The sequence below is a fragment of the Cimex lectularius genome, unplaced genomic scaffold, assembly GCF_000648675.2.
Source record: "Cimex lectularius strain Harlan isolate CLEC.00 unplaced genomic scaffold, Clec_2.1 scaffold3, whole genome shotgun sequence".
NCBI lineage: Eukaryota > Metazoa > Arthropoda > Insecta > Hemiptera > Cimicidae > Cimex > Cimex lectularius.
This window is the reverse complement of record NW_019392688.1, coordinates 385,793-408,086: the sequence shown is the minus strand read 5'-3', so window position 1 is coordinate 408,086 and position 22,294 is coordinate 385,793. Positions and strand designations below refer to the sequence as shown.

The 22,294-nt window shown below is 33.5% G+C and overlaps 1 protein-coding gene and 1 non-coding gene across 15 annotated transcripts in view; both read right to left on the bottom strand.

Moving 5' to 3' along the window:
* Positions 1 to 22,294, bottom strand: part of LOC106662262 (disintegrin and metalloproteinase domain-containing protein 11) — an 880,166-nt gene that overhangs the window by 649,334 nt on the left and 208,538 nt on the right. The window lies entirely within an intron of this gene.
* Positions 8,914 to 8,986, bottom strand: Trnak-uuu. Its single transcript has one exon. It is a non-coding gene; the product is annotated as a tRNA-Lys (tRNA).

The following is a 22,294-nucleotide window of genomic DNA, read 5'->3' as shown; positions in this document are numbered from 1 at the left end:
ATTAGCGAGATGTCTATTTTTACCTTATAAAATGTAGTATGCTGGCCATGTGCTTCATAACCTTAAACCCAAAACGCTTTTGCAATAGTTTTCCATGTTAATCGTTTTCTGCACTCTTGGGAAAGCCCTGATGATGGCTCTATAATTTGCCGAAAGCTTGGTGACCCCAAAAATTAGTCTTATTCTTTCTTCACCTGTCTAAAATGACGTCTAGGAAGATTGAAATTCTACATAAATTATCTGCAGGTCGATCAACAAGCATCATATCTTATGGCAAAACTTTTTTTTTCGTTTTACACGCGGTGGCTCTAGCTATTGTGGATTCTGATTTAGCATGAGAACATGTCTTCTCTTTTCAACCCTTTGGTGACCGAGCACTGCAACTTGAACAGTTTTTTCCTAAAAGGCATAATCACCCGGCGAGTTGATGTTTCTTCTAGCTGGTTGTCTCCATTCCATAAGCCGAAGGATATCTCTTCCTCCGGTGACTTTCTGCTTATTCTGATTTTCTCCGCTCCACAGGCCGTAGCTGTTTATTTATTTATTTATATGTTTGGTTTATTTCTATTGACAAATTTTCAAAGAACAAACACACCCACCTATTTGTAAATTAGGTTTTTTTAAATATTCAGTTACCCAGAAGTGACCCTACCGCTCCATATGGCTCACCATACTATAAAAACACATTTGACCTATAATTGCGTATCCAGCGACAGAAACATTTGTTAATATCTCCACTATGCTTTCTCACATAAATAAATTTTCAACTATTCCAAAGACTGTAATGTCTGATAACTACCGCGGTGGTTGGACGGTTGGCGTTGACACGGAACTCACCACTGGAAGGAGAAGGTCCCGGGTTCGAATTTTGGACCGCTGGATACAACGTACACACGAATGGGTTTTTATTCAAAAATACCAGCACCCCAGATTACGATCTCTGCTATTGGGTATCTCCAGTTAAATAAGAAATTAAAAAATAATTAAAAATCGTTTTTAGAGAAAACTACCAAAAACAATTTACAATAACTTCACTACTAGTACAAAATATTAAATTAAATGACAAAATTCATAAAGAAACAGTGAATATTTCAAATCAGTTTATATTCAAAATATTATGGTATAAAATTATTTAAAATAACAGAGACGCAAAAGTATTAAAGAGTTTATAATTGTTTTCACTTTTATTACATTTTATTTCAATTGTTTAACTGTTTCTTCAGAACTACAAAAACGGGCCCTACCACACCCGCCAAGTCAATTTACGAAAAATATTTTTATTTTAAATTTTTATTTCGATAATAAATATTAATAAAAGTAATTATAATTAAGGGATGTTACCCTTACATAATTATTTTGTTTTTCCTTCGCCGTAATGAAACTAAATGATGTTACGTTGTTTGAATATTGGTGGTAAAGAGAAAAATTTAAATAATAGTCTGTTGAGAAAAGGTATCCTAGTGCAGTGGTCGGCAAACCGCGGCTCTTTGACTTCTTGGCTGCGGCTCTTTCACTAAATGTTTAGTGCAGACACAGAGCGAAAAGTATTACAGGTGCAAATAAAAGGGATTATTGCTATGTGTAAAGGAAAAATTAATCACGAGATACTTACTTACCATTGTATTATTCATCAGGAAGCACTATGTGCTCAGACATTTCCTGAAGATTTTGCTCATCAGGTTTAAAGACTTTAGGAACAAGAAAATGATGCTAGCCTTTGTTTAAAAAAACCTCTGAATGCCACGGTAACATAAATTAATTTTTTGCCCTTTAATATTGATATTGGCAGCTTTGAAATGCAGTTGCTGAATTAAAAAAATAAAGAATTTTGGAGCTCAAAATTCGAGCTTCTTTATACCGATTTACAGCTATTGGTGAAAAATAAATGTGAATTAAGTTTACAGAACAAATGGTCTGCTTTGAAAGATCTGGCGGGGGAAGATATTGATTTTTAACACCTGGATGATGATGATCAACTGAAGAAACTAGCGTTTGCTGTTCTTTCCTTATTTGGGTTTACATATTTATGCGAACAATCATTTTCAAGCATGAACTTTATCAAGAGTAGATTAAGAAATCGGCTTATCGATGAGAACTTGGAATCGTGCCTAAAATTAAAAACAACATACAAACCTGACTTAACCCTACTTTCCAGGGAAAGGCAAGGCCATTGTTCTCATTAGTAGAATATTTGTAGTTTTTGTAAGAATACCTTTTATATTATCTAACTTGTTATATTTTTAAATAAATATTATCTTTATATAAGAATGATACCAAGTTTTATTTAATGTATCGTTAATTAAACTAAGATATATTCAGCAAAGGCAAGCTTGAGAGTGTACTTTTAATTCTAATTATTTCCATAAAAATGTAAATGCTACTAAAGCAAAGCTCAAGTTTAAAAAATGGCTCTGAATAAACTTCAATTTTGTATTTTTGTTTATGTTTGGCTCTTTTTTTGGAGTTTGACGACCACTGTCCCAGTGGATGAAAGTCACGATAGCTCAAGTAATGCAGCGGCTTATTGAGCCGAAGGTCGTGGGTTCGAATCCCGCTCGTGACACTAGTTTTTTCATCTCTACCAAGGCATCAGATAAAAAGTATGATTATTACTTAAAATTATTAATACGTCAATTATGACTACTAAACATATATGGATATTTATAATTTACATTGAATCTAATGTAACGTAGAAGGACTCGAACCACTCACGTGGTCAATGAAAATTTCAATTTAGACGTTACATTTTTATAGTAACAAAACGAACCGAAACGTCTCTTTTCAACAAATTGCAAGAGTTTGAATACCTTCCAATTATTAAAGCTAAAAAAAGTTCGAAATAAACATTTTTCTATTGATATTTGCTTAAATAGCATTGCGAATCCTTCAATATTCTCCTCGTCCCTTTGGATATTTAAAAAAATATTGAAGAGCTTTAAAATTGAATTGAGGATTTATTTGTTATTTCTGTGGTGGTATTTATTCATCTATTTACAATGTGTAGTGTTTACTGACCATTAGTCAATGATTATTCGGAGATCGTGAGATGAAGTCTGTGTGACTTAGGTTTTAGAAAATTAGAAGAGTTTTCTTTATGGAGCAAACGTAGGAAGTTGATCTCTATAAAGATCAAAACGTTGGCACGATAAAGAAAATATTTTTCTAAAACCTAAGTCACACCAGACCGCATCTCACGATCTCCGAATAATCATCGACTAACAGTCACTAACCACCACACATTTCGATCTTTATTGAGCCCTGAAGATGATCTCAACAAAGATCGAAACGTTGGCACAATAAATAAAATGTTTTTCTAAAACCTACGCCACACCAGACTGCATCTCACGATTTCCGAATAATCTATTTATAATGTTAATTTTTTTGTTAAAAGTATTGGCCCTTCTTGGTGTTATTTTTATTTGTATATACTTTTTTAATATTGTATGTTGTAATGATTGTTTTGTTGTTTCACTGCCCTACGCTTGGGTACCTGACCTGTTTGGACTAAAAATAAATAAAATAAAATAAAAAATAAAAATAGTAGGGCATTATCATTATCATTTCATCAGCTAGGAATATTCAGCGTTGATCTATATTTTCCATAAATCCCGGGCGGATTAGTGAGGTTTATAACAAAATGAACATGTTATCTGGAAAATTAATAACCGTCTACTGTTGGAAAATGCATTTTATTATGGAATGAACACGTTTTAGCATAATAGCATAAGTCGACTCTTTAATTCGATCTTTCCTTAATAATAGGGAATTATCATATGGAACTCAGCGCGTAAATGTAGGGTACTTCGCATCTAGTAGAAATTATCCTTCTGGAGAAAACAACGGTGTACACATTATCGTTGTAGGCTCTAAAACTTTACGATACGTCCGATATGTCGAAAACATGTTTTCTCGTTAGCACCGACTCGGATTGCACGATTACTATGGCTCCATTACGTTTAAAGCCCGGCCCCGCCTATTCAATCCCACTGCCCCATGTCCTTACACTTCATTCCTCCTTTCTCCGCCACCTGACCCCGTACCAAAATAAAAAGTAAGGCGATTCGCATACTATTCGGATTTATCCCCGGAGGGTGGCAAAGAGGGCTGAGGCGTTACGGTGAAAAACGAGACGGGCCCTGAGCCCGGGCGAGAGCCCCGTGATGAATCACCTTCATCCTAGAAATATCTCAAGTTCGGAAGGAGGCTCCTGGGCCCTCGAAGTGGAAAATGTGCCGGGCTTATGGCCGCATTGTCTATTCTGCGCGAAGAAGGCCATAAAGTTGAAATGGACGTGCATCGACGAAGGATAATATCTTATTCACAAACCGATGTATGTATAGATTCTCCTGCAAGATCCGCAACATCATTATCGCAACTTTACGGCCAACAGTTACCGTTTCACAAGGACATTACACACCTTCGTAAATCAGATTTCCACAGAGGAAATATAGTACAGTACTATCTGTAAACTTATATGTTGATTAAGTAGTTTAACTAAAACCTACACATTAAGAAATAATAATAACTAAAATATGTTATTTCTTAATTATATACGTGTTATAAAACATTTTTGCTCAAAACGCAGAATATGGTATGGCTTACTTTTGAAAAAAGGGACCTCTAAAATCGATTATTCAGCTGTTAATAAATTATTAATTGAGTTTTAATCTATCTAAATCATTTTAATGTCTCTAGGTGAATTTTGTTCAAACCATCATATTTAAATAATTATAAAACAAGAAATTAAGCAACAGTGAGCGCTAAAAGGTCAAATTTAATGGATCCGTGGTACGATATTAATTTTTAAGTTAATGGAATTTTTTTTATTAAATGACGTAAATAAAAAAGAAATATTACATCTACTGAGAGTAGTGTGTTCATTTTATCAGGTTGTATCAAATGATACGTTTATAAGTTATACTAAGCCCCGTAAGGATACTTACTTTGACGTTTCGGGACAAACGTTGTCCGGGTACGTTCCTTCCATTTTCCTATAATTTAAAACTATTAAATTCGCTAATTTCGTGGTCCGCTTGACCAATTAATACATTACAATTAATTAAGGTTTTTAGTTGAGATGAAATAAAGCTAATGAAAAATGGCAAAAGGAGGGAAAACTCATAAGGTGGGGTTGAGATGGGGAGTTGATGTCCGAGTGGATCGAGGTCACGATAGCTCAGGTGGTAGAGCAGCGGCGTATCAAGCCGGAGGTCGTGGGTTCGAATCCCTCTCGTGCCATTAGCTTTTTTTCATCTCAACTAAAAACCTTAATTAATTTAAAACTATAATCATCGATTCACTTGATGAATAAAATGATTCTGCGATGGTGACCCTTCAGAATTAAAAGTGGCAGATTTTCAAACGAATCAGAAAACCTCCAAATCTGATTCGTTGTGGATGGGTCTGCTGGAGACTTTAAGAAAGAGGGTAGTGTTGCCTGGATCATCAGTCGCCATTTTGCTCGAGTTTTGCGTGGATCGTTTGTTTAATTGTAATTAGTTATAAAGAATAGAAAAATATTTACATTTTTGAGACAAAGGTTCTTAGAAAGTGTTTGATTAGCTATTAGTATTGTGAAGGTGGCCCATCAATTTTATTTTATTTTTAATTTGAACGGGCTCAAAAGTTACTTTGAGATTTTACTTAACATCAAATTGTAAGTCATTTACTTTTTATTTTATATGATTAATTATTTTCTTGAAACATGGAAATCACATTTTAATTTTAATAATAAATTAAACTTTTTTTGGTGGTTATTTTATTTTTGCTCTCATTTTTTATAAAAAAACTTAATAACGTCACAAAATTGGTAGCAGAGAGTGGTTTTTGGTAGCAGAGCAAAATGGCGACTGATGATCCAGGCAACACTCCCCTCTTTCTTAAAGTCTCCAGCTGACCCATCCAGAACGAATCAGATTTGGAGGTTTTCTGATTCGTTTGCAAATCTGCCACTTTTAATTGTGATGGGCCACCATCACAATTCTTGAAAGAATTTTTGTTTTAAATAAAACGAGAGTATATGGTTCAGGGTGAGCTTACAAAGGTTCTAGGTAAGTATATAGATTTATTTTAAAAATATATATATAATAATAATAATAAAAACCTGATACATCTCCTTTTCATAATATTACTATAATTTTCATCTTTGAAACAGTAAAATATGTACAATTACAAAAATACATAAACCAATCTTAACTGGGAAAATTGAAAACAACATTTCACTAACATATGCATCGAATGAATCATATTTTCTATTATTTACCAGAAGAAAATAGCGATTTTAAAAAGCTATTACTTGCTATCCCAGCAATATTTCATATTAAGAATTTGAGGCTGCAGTAAAAACAAAAATAAAAGAATTGTAAAGCTTAAAATAAGTAATATTTTATAAATTTATAAGTTTAAATTATTAAATCAATTTTGTTGTGTGGATTGTGTTTCAACGTTTTCGGTTAAATATATTTTAAAAAAAATTTAAAAAATTACGAACAATATATATAACGATAAAATACTATTACTGCTGAAAATACTTCTACACAATAAAACATGTTATTTATGATTTATTAATTCCCTGGGGGGCTTGGCGTCGAACGTATAGCAGGGTGTCGCGGACAAGGGGTCAAATCACTTATACAAACTTTATGGGCGGGCCAGGATTCGAACCCAAACCCGCTAGTGTGGCTAAATATGAGTCGTACGCCCTAACCACGCGGCTCCCAGAAATAAGTTTGACTTTAACATAAAATATAAAAACAATGATTGTGATAGGAACAGATAATGGTAAGATTTCATATTCATGTTAAATTTAAGAAAAGTGCGGTGTGACACACCGACATTTTGTTTCCTTTCTCAGCCTAACTCAGGAAGCCCTCCAATAAAATAATAACGGATTTTTATCGTCCACCCACTTTTCCGTTGAAGATGAACGCGCATTGCGCCACGATGAAGAAAAATGGAAAAAGGAGAAACCGACACGGACCGAAATGGCGTTTGATGCTTGCAGTACGCGATTTCTGTCGGATTCCAAGAATGTCTTGCGGTGAGCCAAAAGCCCTTTGATCCGCGCCCGGGGCACAACTTTGTTCGGAATTTCATACCGACCCACAAAGGGCGAAACTAATATTATTCAACTCCACCGACAGTACCGGTCATACTATTTCACAGTTATCCGTTTCCTCAAAAGGCGCGACCCGTTTTCTTTGAGGTTTTATAACGCTAATTAAAAATTTATTGTTCGATTTATAACTCGTTTCTTTGAACTAAAGAGCCTCGTAGAATACAATACTCAAAATCCTCTACTTGTTGGGATCAAAGATTAGAAAACAAACGCGATTCAAGAACTCAGAACTCGCCAAAATTTCGGAATTAACCATTATTGAAACTCGGAACTGGAGTTTCACTCTCATTAGTTACTCACCTGACCTGCTACCATCACCGTGAAGCAAACGAAAAGAATTATCAGTGAACGCGGACGGGAGATGTTGGTTAGTGATAAAAAATCAAGATTTTCGAAGGAACTGTCATCAGGAGAGAAATTCGGGCGATGTTACGTTGAACGATGCACAACCGAAGTATGGACCTGTGTTGAGTAATAAAATTTTGACTGTAATATTTTAGATTTATAGTTTTTTTTCTCTCTTGCGATTATTCGATGTGACCTCAACCATTCCCAGGAACTGAAATCAGTCAAAGACATACATGAAACTGAACGACACTCAGCCAACTAGATCCAAATATCTATCTAGATTTCACAGGAAGAAATGATTTTTTGTCGTCTCGAATAACAGGATTACGCGAAGGTTCTTTGTCTAGAATTCAGTTTGTCAAAGAAATAGGTTATACTTTTAAAATTAAAACTTGTTCCATTTCAGTACCGATTTTAGTACACATGCTGTAATTCTGACTGTTGTTTTCGATACTCAGCATCATGGTCTCCCTTTTCTCTCCCATTTTTCGTGAAAGTTCTTGGTGCCGAATTTAATAATGTACATATGTCACGTTTCGATTTGAATGTACCGCCATGCCCCTCCACGCAGATCTCATAGTGAAAGGAGTAGGGGCTAGGAAAGGGCTATTTTTTCAGTCAAAAAAACAATTCCCTTTCTGTCCTCCATGGGTTAAGAGCTGTCAATTTGTAATAAAGAAAAAATTGGTGTGCACACAATTCAAGTGAGTACATTTTACATTTTGACGTCAAAAAACTAAAAATAATAATTGTATTTTAATTTAAAAAAATATCTTTTTATAAAGAAAACTAAGAGATAGCATTTGATTTTAAAAGTTATGTTAAAATATTAATTGCATTTTCTAATTGGTGGTCAAAAATTAATAATAATAACAATAATAATAATTTCCTTTACTTTTACTTTTCTTTATAAAACGAGAATTAAATTCGATTTTAATATTAATGTTTGTAGATTCTGAAATAGGTTTTTTATAGAATAAAAGATTCTTAAAATTAAAAATAATAATTAATAAAAGAAATTGTAATCCTATTTGAAAATAAATTGTAATAAAAGATTTAAATTTAATTAACATTTTGGTCTCGTATTTATTTTGGTTTGAATTGAATATTAGAATTTTGTATATCAAAAAAAGGTGCCTGATCATTAAATTAAATTAATGTAGTCAGGTCCGATCAAAAGAAAACATATGGGACCTTGTTTTCGGTTCTCCGAATTCAGGGTTGGGCCCAAAACTGAAGAGACGCGCTTACACATACATAAACGATTTTATTTTTATTAATTTGAATTGAACGGCCGCGAAGGAAATGTTGAAATCAACAGAAAAAGCGTTAAAACACAATGGGAATATTANATTAATCCATTTATGTTTGCGTGGTCAATTGTCCAAGTTACTTCTTTCAATTAATTATTCTTTTTATGTACGGTCTCAGTTGAGATAAAAAGTTAGTGTCAAGAGTGGGATTCGAACCCACGACCTTCGGCTAAAAACGCCGCTGCTCTACCACTTGAGCTATCGTGACTTCGATCCTACTCCCCATCTCAACCTCACCTTTTAAATTAAAAAAAAATGGCATAAAGTAGGGAAAAATGCAAAAGGTGAGGTCGAGATGGGGAGTTGGTGTCCGAGTGGATCGAAGTCACGATAGCTCAAGTGGTAGAATAGCGGCGTATCTACCCGAAGGTCGTGGGTTCGAATCCCGCTGGTGACACTGACTTTTTATCTCAACCAAGACCTCACATAAAAACAATAATTATATACATAGTTAAAGCTGAAACTATTTTCTTTCTATTCTATGTTCTCGTTTGAAGTGTTTATTAGTTCAATACACGTGCATGTTTTACTTTTTTTTCGGACAAGGATTTAATAATTTAACAAGCTAGTGGACAAAATAGGACTCACAATATATTCATTAATCAAAACTAATCTAAATATTAAAATCATTAAAAAAAATGTTTTTATTTTTTTAACATAATAAAAATTAAATAATTTAACAATTATTTTGACCATTAGTTTATGTTGTAATGACTTTGACTTAAGTAGTGATTTTTTTCTCACTTTATTTTATCTCTTACAATACCTTACTCATTTGCATACATTATTTAATAAATTTGAATAATCTTTGGTTATAAAATGGGCTCAAATCCATGCTTTTAAAGGTTTTCTTTTATGGAAATTGTTCTTTAAATGGGGGCGTCTAGATCACTTGACCTCATTTTCCAACTGAACGACCGAGAAGGCGTAAAGGTCAATTGTTTAAATTGGTTATAATAAGAATGTTTAGTCCAAAACAGGTATTTTAAATTTTCACAAGCATTTCTTCGCAAAATTTATTTATCAATATATCAGTATTTCAAGGATATTTTAGTTTCTTTATTTATTTGTATTTTGTTATTAAACAAAATCATGACAGTTTAGTTAAGGATTTATGTAGGCAAAACTATACGCGATACTCGGATGGAACGCTCGTCTGGGATTAGCTGGCAAGAACCAGTTTCATTTACGAGGCATAAAATGGGCGCTACATCGTATTTACGTTTGATGGCAGATCCCAAGGTTCATATTTTGGAATTTATAGCTCTTTCAGCACCGGTCGAAACCCTTTCCCACGGGAAATCTTTCATCACAGAGTTAGTTGTTCACGTTTCTTCATCAGACCGAAGGACTGTCTCTAAATTTCCATATTATGATTTAATACCGAAGTTTCGGTTTTTCCTGCCTATAGAGTGGTGAAATGGGTACAATTTATCAGATTTTACCTGAGTGGGAAATTAAGCCTTAACGAAGCTGAAAGGATATACAGGAACCTGACACATCTTGTGGACAGCCCGAAAACAACATTTTCAACAACATTTCATCAACTCTCATCCTCTAATTTATGTAGATTAAATCAATTTCAATTATCCTAGTTGAACAGCAAAAAAATATAATAGCCATTAGTTTCAAATAACTCCTGGATATGGAAAAGTAGAAAGGAAGAGGAGGAAATTTATTTTTACATGAAACGGATATGTGCCAATTATGGTTGTTACCTTCGTCCTTACCACCGATGACGCATCACTTGAAGACGAGGGGCGAGGAATCTGGCTTTCGGACGGTCTCGGAGACGGGATTTTTCCATCCGACAGGATCGATCAGTCCCACCGCACTCTAAGTTTTCTTTGACGACATCCCTAATTTATTCACTTCCTGGATTTATGGAAAGTCCGGGAATTTGCTGAGGGCGGAGGCGGAGAGCTGAATCAATGGCCGCCGTAATTGGGGATCGGAAACAGAGTAAACTGATAAATCAAAAGGGCCCTAAGTAAAACTTTCATTTTCCTTTCTTTTACATTTTTCCTTCAAGAAGGGTGATACTTCTGAAGGGTAATTTTCTCCTTTAAATAGCCTCCAACGCCCCTTCATTTATGAAAAGTAGCAGGAACAGAAAATGCACACAGCTATTTATATCCTAATTTATTAATAATAATTACAGCATCATTTTCAAATTAAAATCAGAATCGCTGTGAAATGATACAATTCAAAGCAACTATGAAGTTTAAAGAAAGGAGAAAGGGAAATTAATCACTTTCATCCATAAAGGGATTGACGTCGTGTTTGCGCAACCCATTATTTTCATCCGTTCCATCTCGATCGCCTACTGGGTCCGTATAATCTTGCTGCTTGTTCAAACACTTTTCAGCTTTACGTTATCATCACTAGATGTCACACCGCTGTGTGAAGCCAAAGGGATCAATATTGATCAAACAGCACATTAATTCATTCACTCGCGCTACATTCAGTCGCCAGTCACTCTGATTACTCTGGCCAAAAGTTGGTTCATGACAGAGCATTAAGAGAATAAATTAATTCTATAGGAGGACGGTACTAGTTCACTTAATGGGGTGAATATATCCATTTAAAATTAAAATACTATTCATTAGATTTCGTTGTCCGATTGACCAAATAACATCTTTCAATCAATTAATCTTTATATAAGGTATTGGTTGAGATAAAAAGTCAGTGTCACGAGCGGGATTCGAACACGCGACCTTCGGCTAAATACGCCGCTGCTCTACCACTTGAGCTATTGTGACTTCGATCCACTCGGACACCAACTTCCCATCTCAACCCCACCTTTTGAATTTTCTCTTCTTTTTGCCATTTTTCAAATGTCTTGTAATCTATTTGATTTTCGACGACAAATGAAATGGCCTCGGAGAGCTTTCGTGAAGATTCAGTTTATTTTTTATTTATTTTTTTTTTACGAGGGTTCGCAACAGCAGAGATCATATAAACCATCAGGGTGCCGGTGTTTTTGAAAAAAAGCCCATTTGTAAGTATGTCAGGCCAGCGGCCCTGAATTCGAACCCGGGACCTTTACCTTACAGTGATGAGCGCCGTGTCAAAGACTAAACCTTGCGGCCACCGACGCCCCAAGATTCAGTTTAATTATTATATCCATTACAGTTAGTGGTCCGATTGACCAATTAACATTTTTCAATTAATTAATCATTATATAAGGCATTGGTTAAGATAAAAAAAATCAGTATCACGAGCGGGATTCGAACCCACGACCCTCGGCTTAATACGCCGCAGCTCTACAACTTTAGCTATCGTGACTTCGATCCACTCGGACACTAACTTCCCATCCGAAAATGGCAAAAAGGAGGGAAAATTCGAAAGGTTGGGTTGAGATGAGTAGTTGTGTAATTATATAATGATTAATTAATTGAAAAACGTTATTCGGTCAATCGGGCCGCGAACTGTAATGAATTTAATAAGTTAAATGAAGTATATCTTCACTAATGCTCTCCGTAGCCATTTCATTTGACGCCGTGAATCAAATAGATTACACGGCATTTGAAAAATGTCAAAAAGGAAGGAAAATTTGGAAGGTTGGGTTGAGATGGAAAGTTAGTGTCCGAGTGGATCGATGTCACGATAACTGGATTGGTAGAGCAGCGGCGTATTTAGCCTAAGGGTCGTGGGTTCGAATCTCGCTCGTGACGCTCACTTTTTTATCTCAACAAATACCTTATATAAAGATTAAAATATAATATTCCATGTAAGCAGGTACTTTTTCATGTGGACCCCAGCCGACCACTGTTTTTCGCTAAATAATTAATCTATAAAAATTACTTTCCATCGTTAGGTACGCCTATCGTATAAATTTTTGTCCCATATAGTTCGGAAAATGATTGGAAATGGTATTCGCAAGGATTCAAATACACTGCTATCCATCCCCCTCCACCCTTGATACAACCACCTATTTCGCCAAGACGAGTTTTCAAGATTGTTTTGACGGCTCAAATGAGCCCGGTTGAAAGTTCCTTTCAAATGAAAGCCTAGGTGGGCTGTCAGAGGAGAATTCTTCTGAAGCGAAATGTCAACAGGGCTAATTGACTTATCCTGTCGGTCGCCCGCAGCCTTAGGAACAGGGATGAAGTGAAGTACTTAGAATTGACTCCCATTGATTCTCATTAGTTTCTAAGAGAAAAAAAATATTAAAGCACCTGTTTATTTAACACACCACCAATCACTAAAAATATAATTTTTCTTATAGGAAGTACTCCAAGTGTTCGAGCATTAACATACTAAACTAAACTAGGAGGATAAAATAAATATTCAACAACTCGACAGCACAAGCCCACCGATAGTTAAAATGCAAGGAAGGGGTCACCCGTTTGAGGATAGGCCATACACGATTCACACACTTACACCTCAGCGGGTTTGCCCCAAATGAAGATCTGTGTGTCAATCGTACATGGCTAATTCGTGCCCTGTCGAGTTGATGAATCTTTATGTTATAGCAGAATAATGTTATAGCAGAATTAGTCCAATTACATTTAATTTAATAATGTTGATAATTTGTTAAAATACAAGTAACTTGATACCAATAAAAACAAACATATTAATATTCCAAAAATAAATTAAATAAATTGTTACATATTTTAGTTAAAATTGAAATGCTCAATTATTAATTTTCTTTAATGTAAGGATTTATAGAAATATATTTGTGGGGTGTTTCTTTTCCAAAACAAATTTTTCTACTTTCTTTCAGAACGACATATTTTTAGGAAATTGACTGTATCTTGTATGGCATTTGGATCACACATGGAACACTTAAATACACTATCTCCTCTCCAAGATTGGTAATTAAAATAGAGAACTTCCCCCTGCTCTAAATATAAGTGTATTTTACATACCATTAAATTTTTTATTATTTACATACTTACTTGTTGGTCCAGAATTTAATTTTGGTATAGTTTGTGGTGTTACTTTTCTTGTTTAATAAGAATTTGTTTTTATTTCTTTTATTAAATTATGTGTCTTGATATTTTAAAGATTTTATGCACTTATTTCAATTACAATTTTTTTGCCTAACTCTAACAAATTATTATATTATAATATTTATTTTGTCATTTTTACATTCGCCATTTGTCAACAGGTTTACGGGGTGATTTATTATTGTTGAAATTTAATTGAAGTGTAGTTTTATTGAATTCAACTGTAGGTGGGGAATATACGTCTCTAGATATAAAAACATAGTTTTATGTATTCGTCGGGAGATAAATTATAATAAAAAGAATAATTTTTTAATAAAATATTTCTGTAGTATCTCAATTTCTTCCAAATTCTCGAATCCACAGGCTTATGATCCATAACACATTATTGTCCGAATTGCATTATTGTAAATTTTATCGGACCACAACAAACCCTTTCTCAGTAAAAAAAAAAATATATATATATTTTAGGTCAATCTTCCTACATACCGTGATTTGCGTTTTGTGTGTATTAAGAGTTAAAATCTATCTTTTTCATTATTATTCTAAATCTCTTATCGTAAGCTGCAGTTGACGATGTCAACATCGCAATGTCATCAGGGAACAACAAAGTGTTTATTCGCTAATTACCGATATTCACTCCACATGATAAATTATGTTCCGGATCATTTAAAAATATTGATAAGAGTAGAGGACTAAGCAAACATCCCTGTTTTACTTCCATTTTATAATAAAGAGCTTCTGCCAGTCCATTGAAGGTTCAAATGTTTGCCTCAGAATTGCCGTGATTATTTTTTAATATTTTTATACTTTTAGTAGACCTGCCTGCAATCGGTAATTTATAAAATAAAGCTTTTCTGTCTATAGGATCAAAAGATGCTTGACAGTCTACGGAAAATTGCTTCCACTTGAAATATCTATATATTTTTTATGTGTGTTTCTTAGGGAGCTGTTGTTTCATAATTTCTTGAAGTCGTGACGAGCCGTCAAGAATGAGGTAGTTTAGAAAACACTTTTTTCCTTTTTTGCTGATGTTTCGACCGTTATTCCGGTCATCTTCAGGGACTGGGTAAATTACAAAACATAAGTTGACTGGAAAAAAATACAATTTAAGATGTAAAGATTTGAACCTTCTTCTTATCTTTTTTATTTTTTATTAATTTAATATTTATTATATTGTAAAAATTGAAAAATATTGTAATATTGCCTAGTCTGAATCCTGTTCCTTTACAGTGTTATACTGCGTTACTCAATATTTTAAACTTTCCTTTATTTTTGCGACTAATACGAATTAAGCCATTGTATTCATTACAGATATTCCTTCGAAATTCCTCCATTTTTTGGTAACCTTTTGTACAAATTGGGAAAATAATGGAACATATAATTAACAATTCTAAAACATACTTTAGAATATTTACTTTTTTTTTTCATGAGCCCATATTATTTTTTAAAATATTTTGTAGTATGTGTGTGGTGATTAGTGACAGTTAGTCATGATTATTCGGAAATCGTGAGATGCGGTCTGGTGTGATGTAGGTTTCAGAAAAACATTTTCTTTATCGTGCTACGTTTCGATCTTTAGTGAGATCATCTTCAGGCCCTGGGATTGATAAATTTAAATTTAACAAAAACATGTAGGCTGTGGAAAAAGGTGAATTTATACAATGCAAAAAAAAATTTTTTAAATATTCAATCAACGTTTATCTACTTATTCAAAGTGTTTGTTTTCTGCGTAACTGTGCCATTCTTGCGTGTCGTGTTGAGAGTGCCAGTGAGATATTGCTGTTTTATATTTATAAATGTTGGATTTCTTGGAAAATCTTTCTATACCGACTTCCTTCCCCACTGGCACTCTCAACACGACACGCAAGAATGGCACAATTACGCAGAAAACAAACACTTTGAGTGCGTAGAAATACTTTGATTGAATATAAAAAAATATATTTTTAATTAAAATGTCTCACCCATTCATTAGGCAAATGAAGACTACAAGTGTAGTTTCTCTGTTTAAATTTATTTATACATTTCCACAGGCATCTGGCATCCTTCGTACCTTCTAGCCCAGCAATAACTGATTCGTAAAACTAATCTGTTATTATTATAATTGGTTCTAGCATATATCTTTTACGAAAGATAGTATACATTTTACTTCCTTTAATAATACTTCGGAATTACGAGGCCATTCGTTGGAGGTTTTGAAGTTTTACTTGACGTATGGTTTTCATTGTGCTATTTACAACTTAACAGGTGATGTTCCGTCGAATGAATCGAGCTACAGTTCGTGGTGGTATTTATGGCTCCTGTTCAGCCTTTTATGCCAATGAATCCATAAATAGAGGATCCCCATAGCTTTCGCTGGTACTACTCTCCATCGCAAATTGCGCGATGTGATGTAATTAAAACCAATTCACTCACCCTACGGAATAATTAACGGCTATTTTTTACGAAACCGACGAGCCAGGTAGTATTCATGATATTTTTTATATTTCAGGTACATTTTATAAGAACACTGCGTGACTATGTGGACATTTCAATAAAAATAAACTATTTTTCTGCTAAAAAATTCAGAATCCCACATTTTATTTATTTGTTAATGTGATTAAACGGTTCAAATATTAATAATTGTTTAGTTGTAATTTTCCCCTTTTGGATGGGTAAGTGTTTCATCTAAAGACACGAAGGCTAGGCCATGAGCCAAATTAACACCTTGGCAAAAACCCCAGCCGCTGAGGAACGAGGTTTGTCAGTTGTGCTCGTTGAAATTGGGTTGGCGGAGGGGAAAACGCCATATCCCGCTATTCGATGGGATATATAACTCATCTTGCTATTTTGTGGGTTTTAGCGAATTTTCCGCCTTATTAGCATTATTAATATTATTTTTAGCCTCATTCATAGACGAAAATAGAGATTTTTGACAGGTGGAGTTATTTTATATTTTTTCTTGTGGTTGATAATTTAATTTAAAACTCACACGGATATTTTTTTGTTATAAAGATATTACTTACATTTTTAATCTGTTCAACGTAATCTTGGGTTTTTCATTTTGTGGATAACTTTGTCATTGGGAAAAGTGAAAGGATATACACTAAAATGAAGCTTATTTTGACAGATATTTTGTATTTTTCCTTTTGCTTGATTATTTAATTTAAAACTTAGACGGATATTTTTTTGTTATAAAGATATAAATTACATTTTCTTATTCCGTTCAAAGTAGTCTTGGTTTGTTCACTTTATGGATAACTTTGTCAACGAAAAGTGGGAAAAAGTGAAAAAATATAGACAAAAATGGAGGTTATTTTGGCAGGTGGAGTTATTTTATAATTTTACTTTTGGTTGATTATTTAAGTTAAAACTTACACGGACAATTTACTTCTTATAAAGGTGATATTTACATTATTTTATTTTGTTCAAAGTAGTCTTGGTTTGTTCACTTTGTGGATAACTTTGTCATTGGGAACAGTGAAAGGATATACACTAAAATGAAGCTTATTTTGACAGATGGAGGTATTTTATATTTTTACTTTTGGTTGATTATTGAATTTAAAACGTACATGGACATTTTACTTCTTATAAAGGTGATACTTACCTTATTTTATTTTGTTCGAAGTAGTCTTGGTTTGTTCACTTTATGGATAACTTTGTCAACGAAAATTGGGAAAAAGTGAAAAAACAGACAAAAATAGAGATTTTTGACAGGTGGAGTTATTTTATATTTTTTCTTTTGGTTGATAATTTAATTTAAAACTCACACGGATATTTTTTTGTTATAATGATATTACTTACATTTTTTAATCTGTTCAACGTAATCTTGGTTTTTTCATTTTGTGGATAACTTTGTCATTGGGAAAAGTGAAAGGATAGAAAGGATATACACTAAAAGGAAGCTTATTTTGACAGATGGAGGTATTTTGTATTTTTACTTTTGGTTGATCATTTAATTTAAAATTTAGACGGACATTTCACTTCTTATACAGGTGATACTTATTTTATTTTGTTCACATTGCTTTATTTTATATATTTTCTTTTGGTTGATTATTTAATTTAAAACTCACATATTTTTTTAATATGGATATTTTTTTGTTATAAAGATATTTATTACATTTTCTCATTCCGTTCAAAGTAGTCTTGGCTTGTTCACTTTGTAGATAACGAAAATTGAGAAAAAGAAAACGAGTATAGAAAAAAATAGAGCTTATTTTGACAAGTGGAAAAATTTTATCTTTTTACTTTTAGTTGATTATTTAATTTAAAACTCACACGGATATTTTTTTTGTTATAAACATATTACTTACATTATTTATTATGTTCTAAATAGTCTTGATTTGTTCACTTTGTGGATAAAATAGAGCCTATTTTGACAGGTGGAAGAATTTTATCTTTTTACTTTTGGTTGATTATTTAATTTAAAACTCACACGGATATTTTTTTTGTTATAAAGATATTACTTACATTTTTTATTCTGTTCTAAATAGTCTTGACTTGTTCACTTTGTGGATAAAATAGAGCCTATTTTGACAGGTGGAAGAATTTTATCTTTTTACTTTTGGTTGATTATTTAATTTAAAACTCACACGGATATTTTTTTTGTTATAAAGATATTACTTACATTTTTTATTCTGTTCTAAATAGTCTTGACTTGTTCATTTTGTGGATAAAATAGAGCCTATTTTGACAGGTGGAAGAATTTTATCTTTTTACTTTTGGTTGATTATTTAATTTAAAACTCACACGGATCTTTTTTTTGTTATAAAGATATTACTTACATTTTTTATTCTGTTCTAAATAGTCTTGACTTGTTCACTTTGTGGATAAAATAGAGCCTATTTTGACAGGTGGAGTTATTTTACATTTTTTCTTTTAATTTAAAACTTACACGGACATTTTATTTCTTATAAAGGCGATTATTACATTTTTTATCTTGTTCAAAACAGACTTGTTTTTTTTATTTGGTTTTATCTCGTTGTAAACAGTATTATCATAAGCCTAAAGTTTTCAAATAAGAAATCTGACAAGACATAATCAAAACATAGTTTTGACTTAAGGAGTAGCGGTCCTTGTTTGCAGATATGATGGATGAATCGTTCGGGACGGCGTCTTGAAAATTTAGCTAACAAGGTGTGCCATTAGAAGTGACGTTTAGTCGCAGGGCGAATAATTAATACGGGAGACCCTCCGGCTTCAACACCTTCAAGTTCTATTAGTATTCCCAAAGCGCTCTCTAACTTGGCCGGGGTTGGGGCGGTGATGAGTTTTAGGTAAAACTTAAATAAGAAACCACCCTCAAAACCCTCCCGCGCCCTGCGGCGGCGGCATTGCTTAAAATAAAATTACCCTCTCTACGGCTTTTGTGGTTAGCGTTAGACTGCATCCATTAAGGTCGTCATAAATGTCTTCTTCTTTAAAAAGGCGATTAGAATATTCCGTTTTGTGAATTTTTACATTTTTATGCGGGAAATTCAATGCCAGCCAATTACGACGCACCGATATTTCAATAACAATTCCAATTAATTTCAATCCTCATACATATTTCAATTGATGAACAGGTGTTTAATTAAATAATTAGTACGTCGAATAAATATGGACATTTATTGATGAATATAATACTATATTTTATGTTAAGTTAATTGATTTTCGAGAAGTAATTCTTTTTATATAAGTAAATTACTTCTCTATATTCTTGTGTACCAGGATCTAAATGCAAACCAGCACAAGCAAAAAACTGTACCATTCATGGGCAAAAATGAGCTAAATCGTACAGCTCAAACCTTAAATAAAGCACTCCAAAGTAGTTTTATATAATTAGCAGTATGTAGAGTTTCAATCTTCGTAGAGGTCATTAGACAGGTGAAGAAAGGAGAAGACTAATTGTTGGGTTCACCAAGCTTTCGGCAACTTCTAGTGCCATCATCAGGGCTTCCCAAGAGTGTAGAAAACGATTAACATGGAAAACTATCGTAAAACCGTTTTGGGTTTAAGGTTATGAAGCACATGGCCAGCATACTACATGTTACATGGTGAAAATAGACTCACTAATAAAAAATCCATATGACTAAAGGTCCAACAATTTTATTCCGACTAGCAATTTCTTACAGGTAATATTTATGATCACAGAGAGTATTTTTGACTAATGATAAATTAATGAGAGAGCGAGATTTTTAGCGAGATGTCTATTTTCACCACGTAACATGTAGTGTGCAATTCTTCTTTCTTCACTTGTCTAATGACCTCTACGAAGATTGAAACTCTACATAGATTATCTGCAGGTCGATCAAGAAACATCATAACTAGCAGTAGGTCTTGACTGAAGACTAACGTCGAATACTTTAAGACCACTACAGTGCTATGCTAGAATTTTGGAGGTAAATCTGAAAATGACTTTATGGTCATGCTTTATGATTGTATATGTACAATAGAACAAAGAAAGGCAGGTGAACTACTACAATAAGTCCAAAGAATATGGCTTAGTAGCTCTGGTGCTCTTAAAACCACACCTACGGAGGCAATGGATTGTTATGACGAGGTTGAGGAATAGAGAATTAATCGAAAAGTGGAAGTAAGAATCTAATAAATAAATTTCATGACTATCTCTGACCTACCAGGGAAAAGATTAGAATTTGAGAAATCATTCAGCATAATTATATAAAAAAGGCTAAATGGAAATATAAAACAAGAACTCTTCTTTCGTATACAGATGCCTCGAAGATGGGAAACGATTCGTTGATATACATAACGTTAGTCCCCTTATGAGCACCATATAGCCCTCGGCCACATCACTATCTTTCAGGCCGTATGCTAGCCATAGAATTGCACATACATAAAATAAACGACAACAATATTAAAGTCGGGAACCCACCCGATACAACGCCATGCTACGCTACCCGATGCTCCCCGACACAAATGCAAAGTCCTTTTATCCAAAAGGTTGTTACCCCCGTGCACATCTGCCCGATGCCATGACACGCTAACCTACGCTACGCACTGCGATCCCCACTGTCCAGATTTTCGTCGGGTAGCATGGAGTACAGTCGAAGACAAAAGAACCGGACACTCATATTTTTATTCAAACTACATGTCGTTGTGAATTATTGTTGTTATTTTAATTAAAACATGCTTATTTTAATATAAACCAAATTAACCGAGATCAAAAATTCATTAGTTTTTATTTAAAAAAATAATTTTAATGGTTTGGTAGAAAATCAATCAAATATCAGAATACCATTTTTTGATGTAATGAATTTAACTAACAATTTATTACACGGTTTTGCTCATAAAATATAACTAACAATTTATTTCATTTGCGTGGTGATTAGTGACTGTTAATCGATATTTATTTAGAAATCGTGAGACCGCATTGGTAAAATGGTCCAGACCGCATCTCACGATTTCTAAATAAATATTTATTTCATTGTTTTGCTGGTAAAATTAAACCATTTTCGTCGGGTAGCGTCAGAAAAAGACACTCATATTTTTTGTAGTTTATTTCCAACTAAGTACATGTAATTTTGTCGTTACATTAATTACTACATTCCTATTTTAATGTAAACCAAATTAGAGATCAAAAATGGTTTTATAAACATTATTTAATTATGATGGTTAGGAAGAAAATTTATCAAAACACCGGAATAACTTTATTTAAAACAATTAAGTTTAACAAACAATTTATTACAAGGTTGTGCTCATAAAATTTGACTAACAATTTATTACAAGGTTTTGCCCAAAATAGTGATTAAGAATAAAAAGAGGCGTTGCGAGCGTGATACTGATTTATCATACATGCTGTGTGCCTACGCGGCGTGTGCTTCCGTCAGGCAGATGTGCACACCCTACCAAAACGTGACAAGGCGTCGGGTCGCATAGGGTCGCGTCGCATGGCGTTGCATCGGGTAAAGCCGGGAACACACTTACCCGATTCTACGCCATGCGACGCTACCCGATGCTACCCGACGCAAATCCAAACTACGATTTTCCATAAGGTTGTATTACCCCCGTGTACATCTACCGGATGCTATGCCGCGCTAACCTACCCGACGCTCTGCGATCCCCACTGTCCAGATTTTCGTCCGGTCGCATCGAGTACAGTCAAAGACAAAAGAACCGGACAGTCATATTTTTATACAAACTACATGTATTCTTGTCGTTATATTAATTACAACAAACTTATTTTAATATAAACCAAATTAACTGTGATTGAAAATTAATTAGTTTTTATTTAAAAAATTAATTTTAATGGTTTGGTAGAAAATTAATCAAAACATCGGAATACGATTTTTTGATATAATGAATTTAACTAACAATTTATTGTATTTGCGTCGGCGGTACATATACGAAAATTGGAACAATTTATTACATGGTTTTGCTCATAAAATTTAATTAACAATTTATTTCATAGTTCTGCTAGTAAAATTACACCATTTTCGTCGGGTAGCATCAGAACTGGAAACTCATATTTTTTGTAGTTTATTTCAAACTAAGTACATGTAATTTTGCCGTTATATTAATTACAACATGTTATTTTAATGTAAACCAAATTAAACGAGATCAAAAATTCATAAGTTTTTATAAAC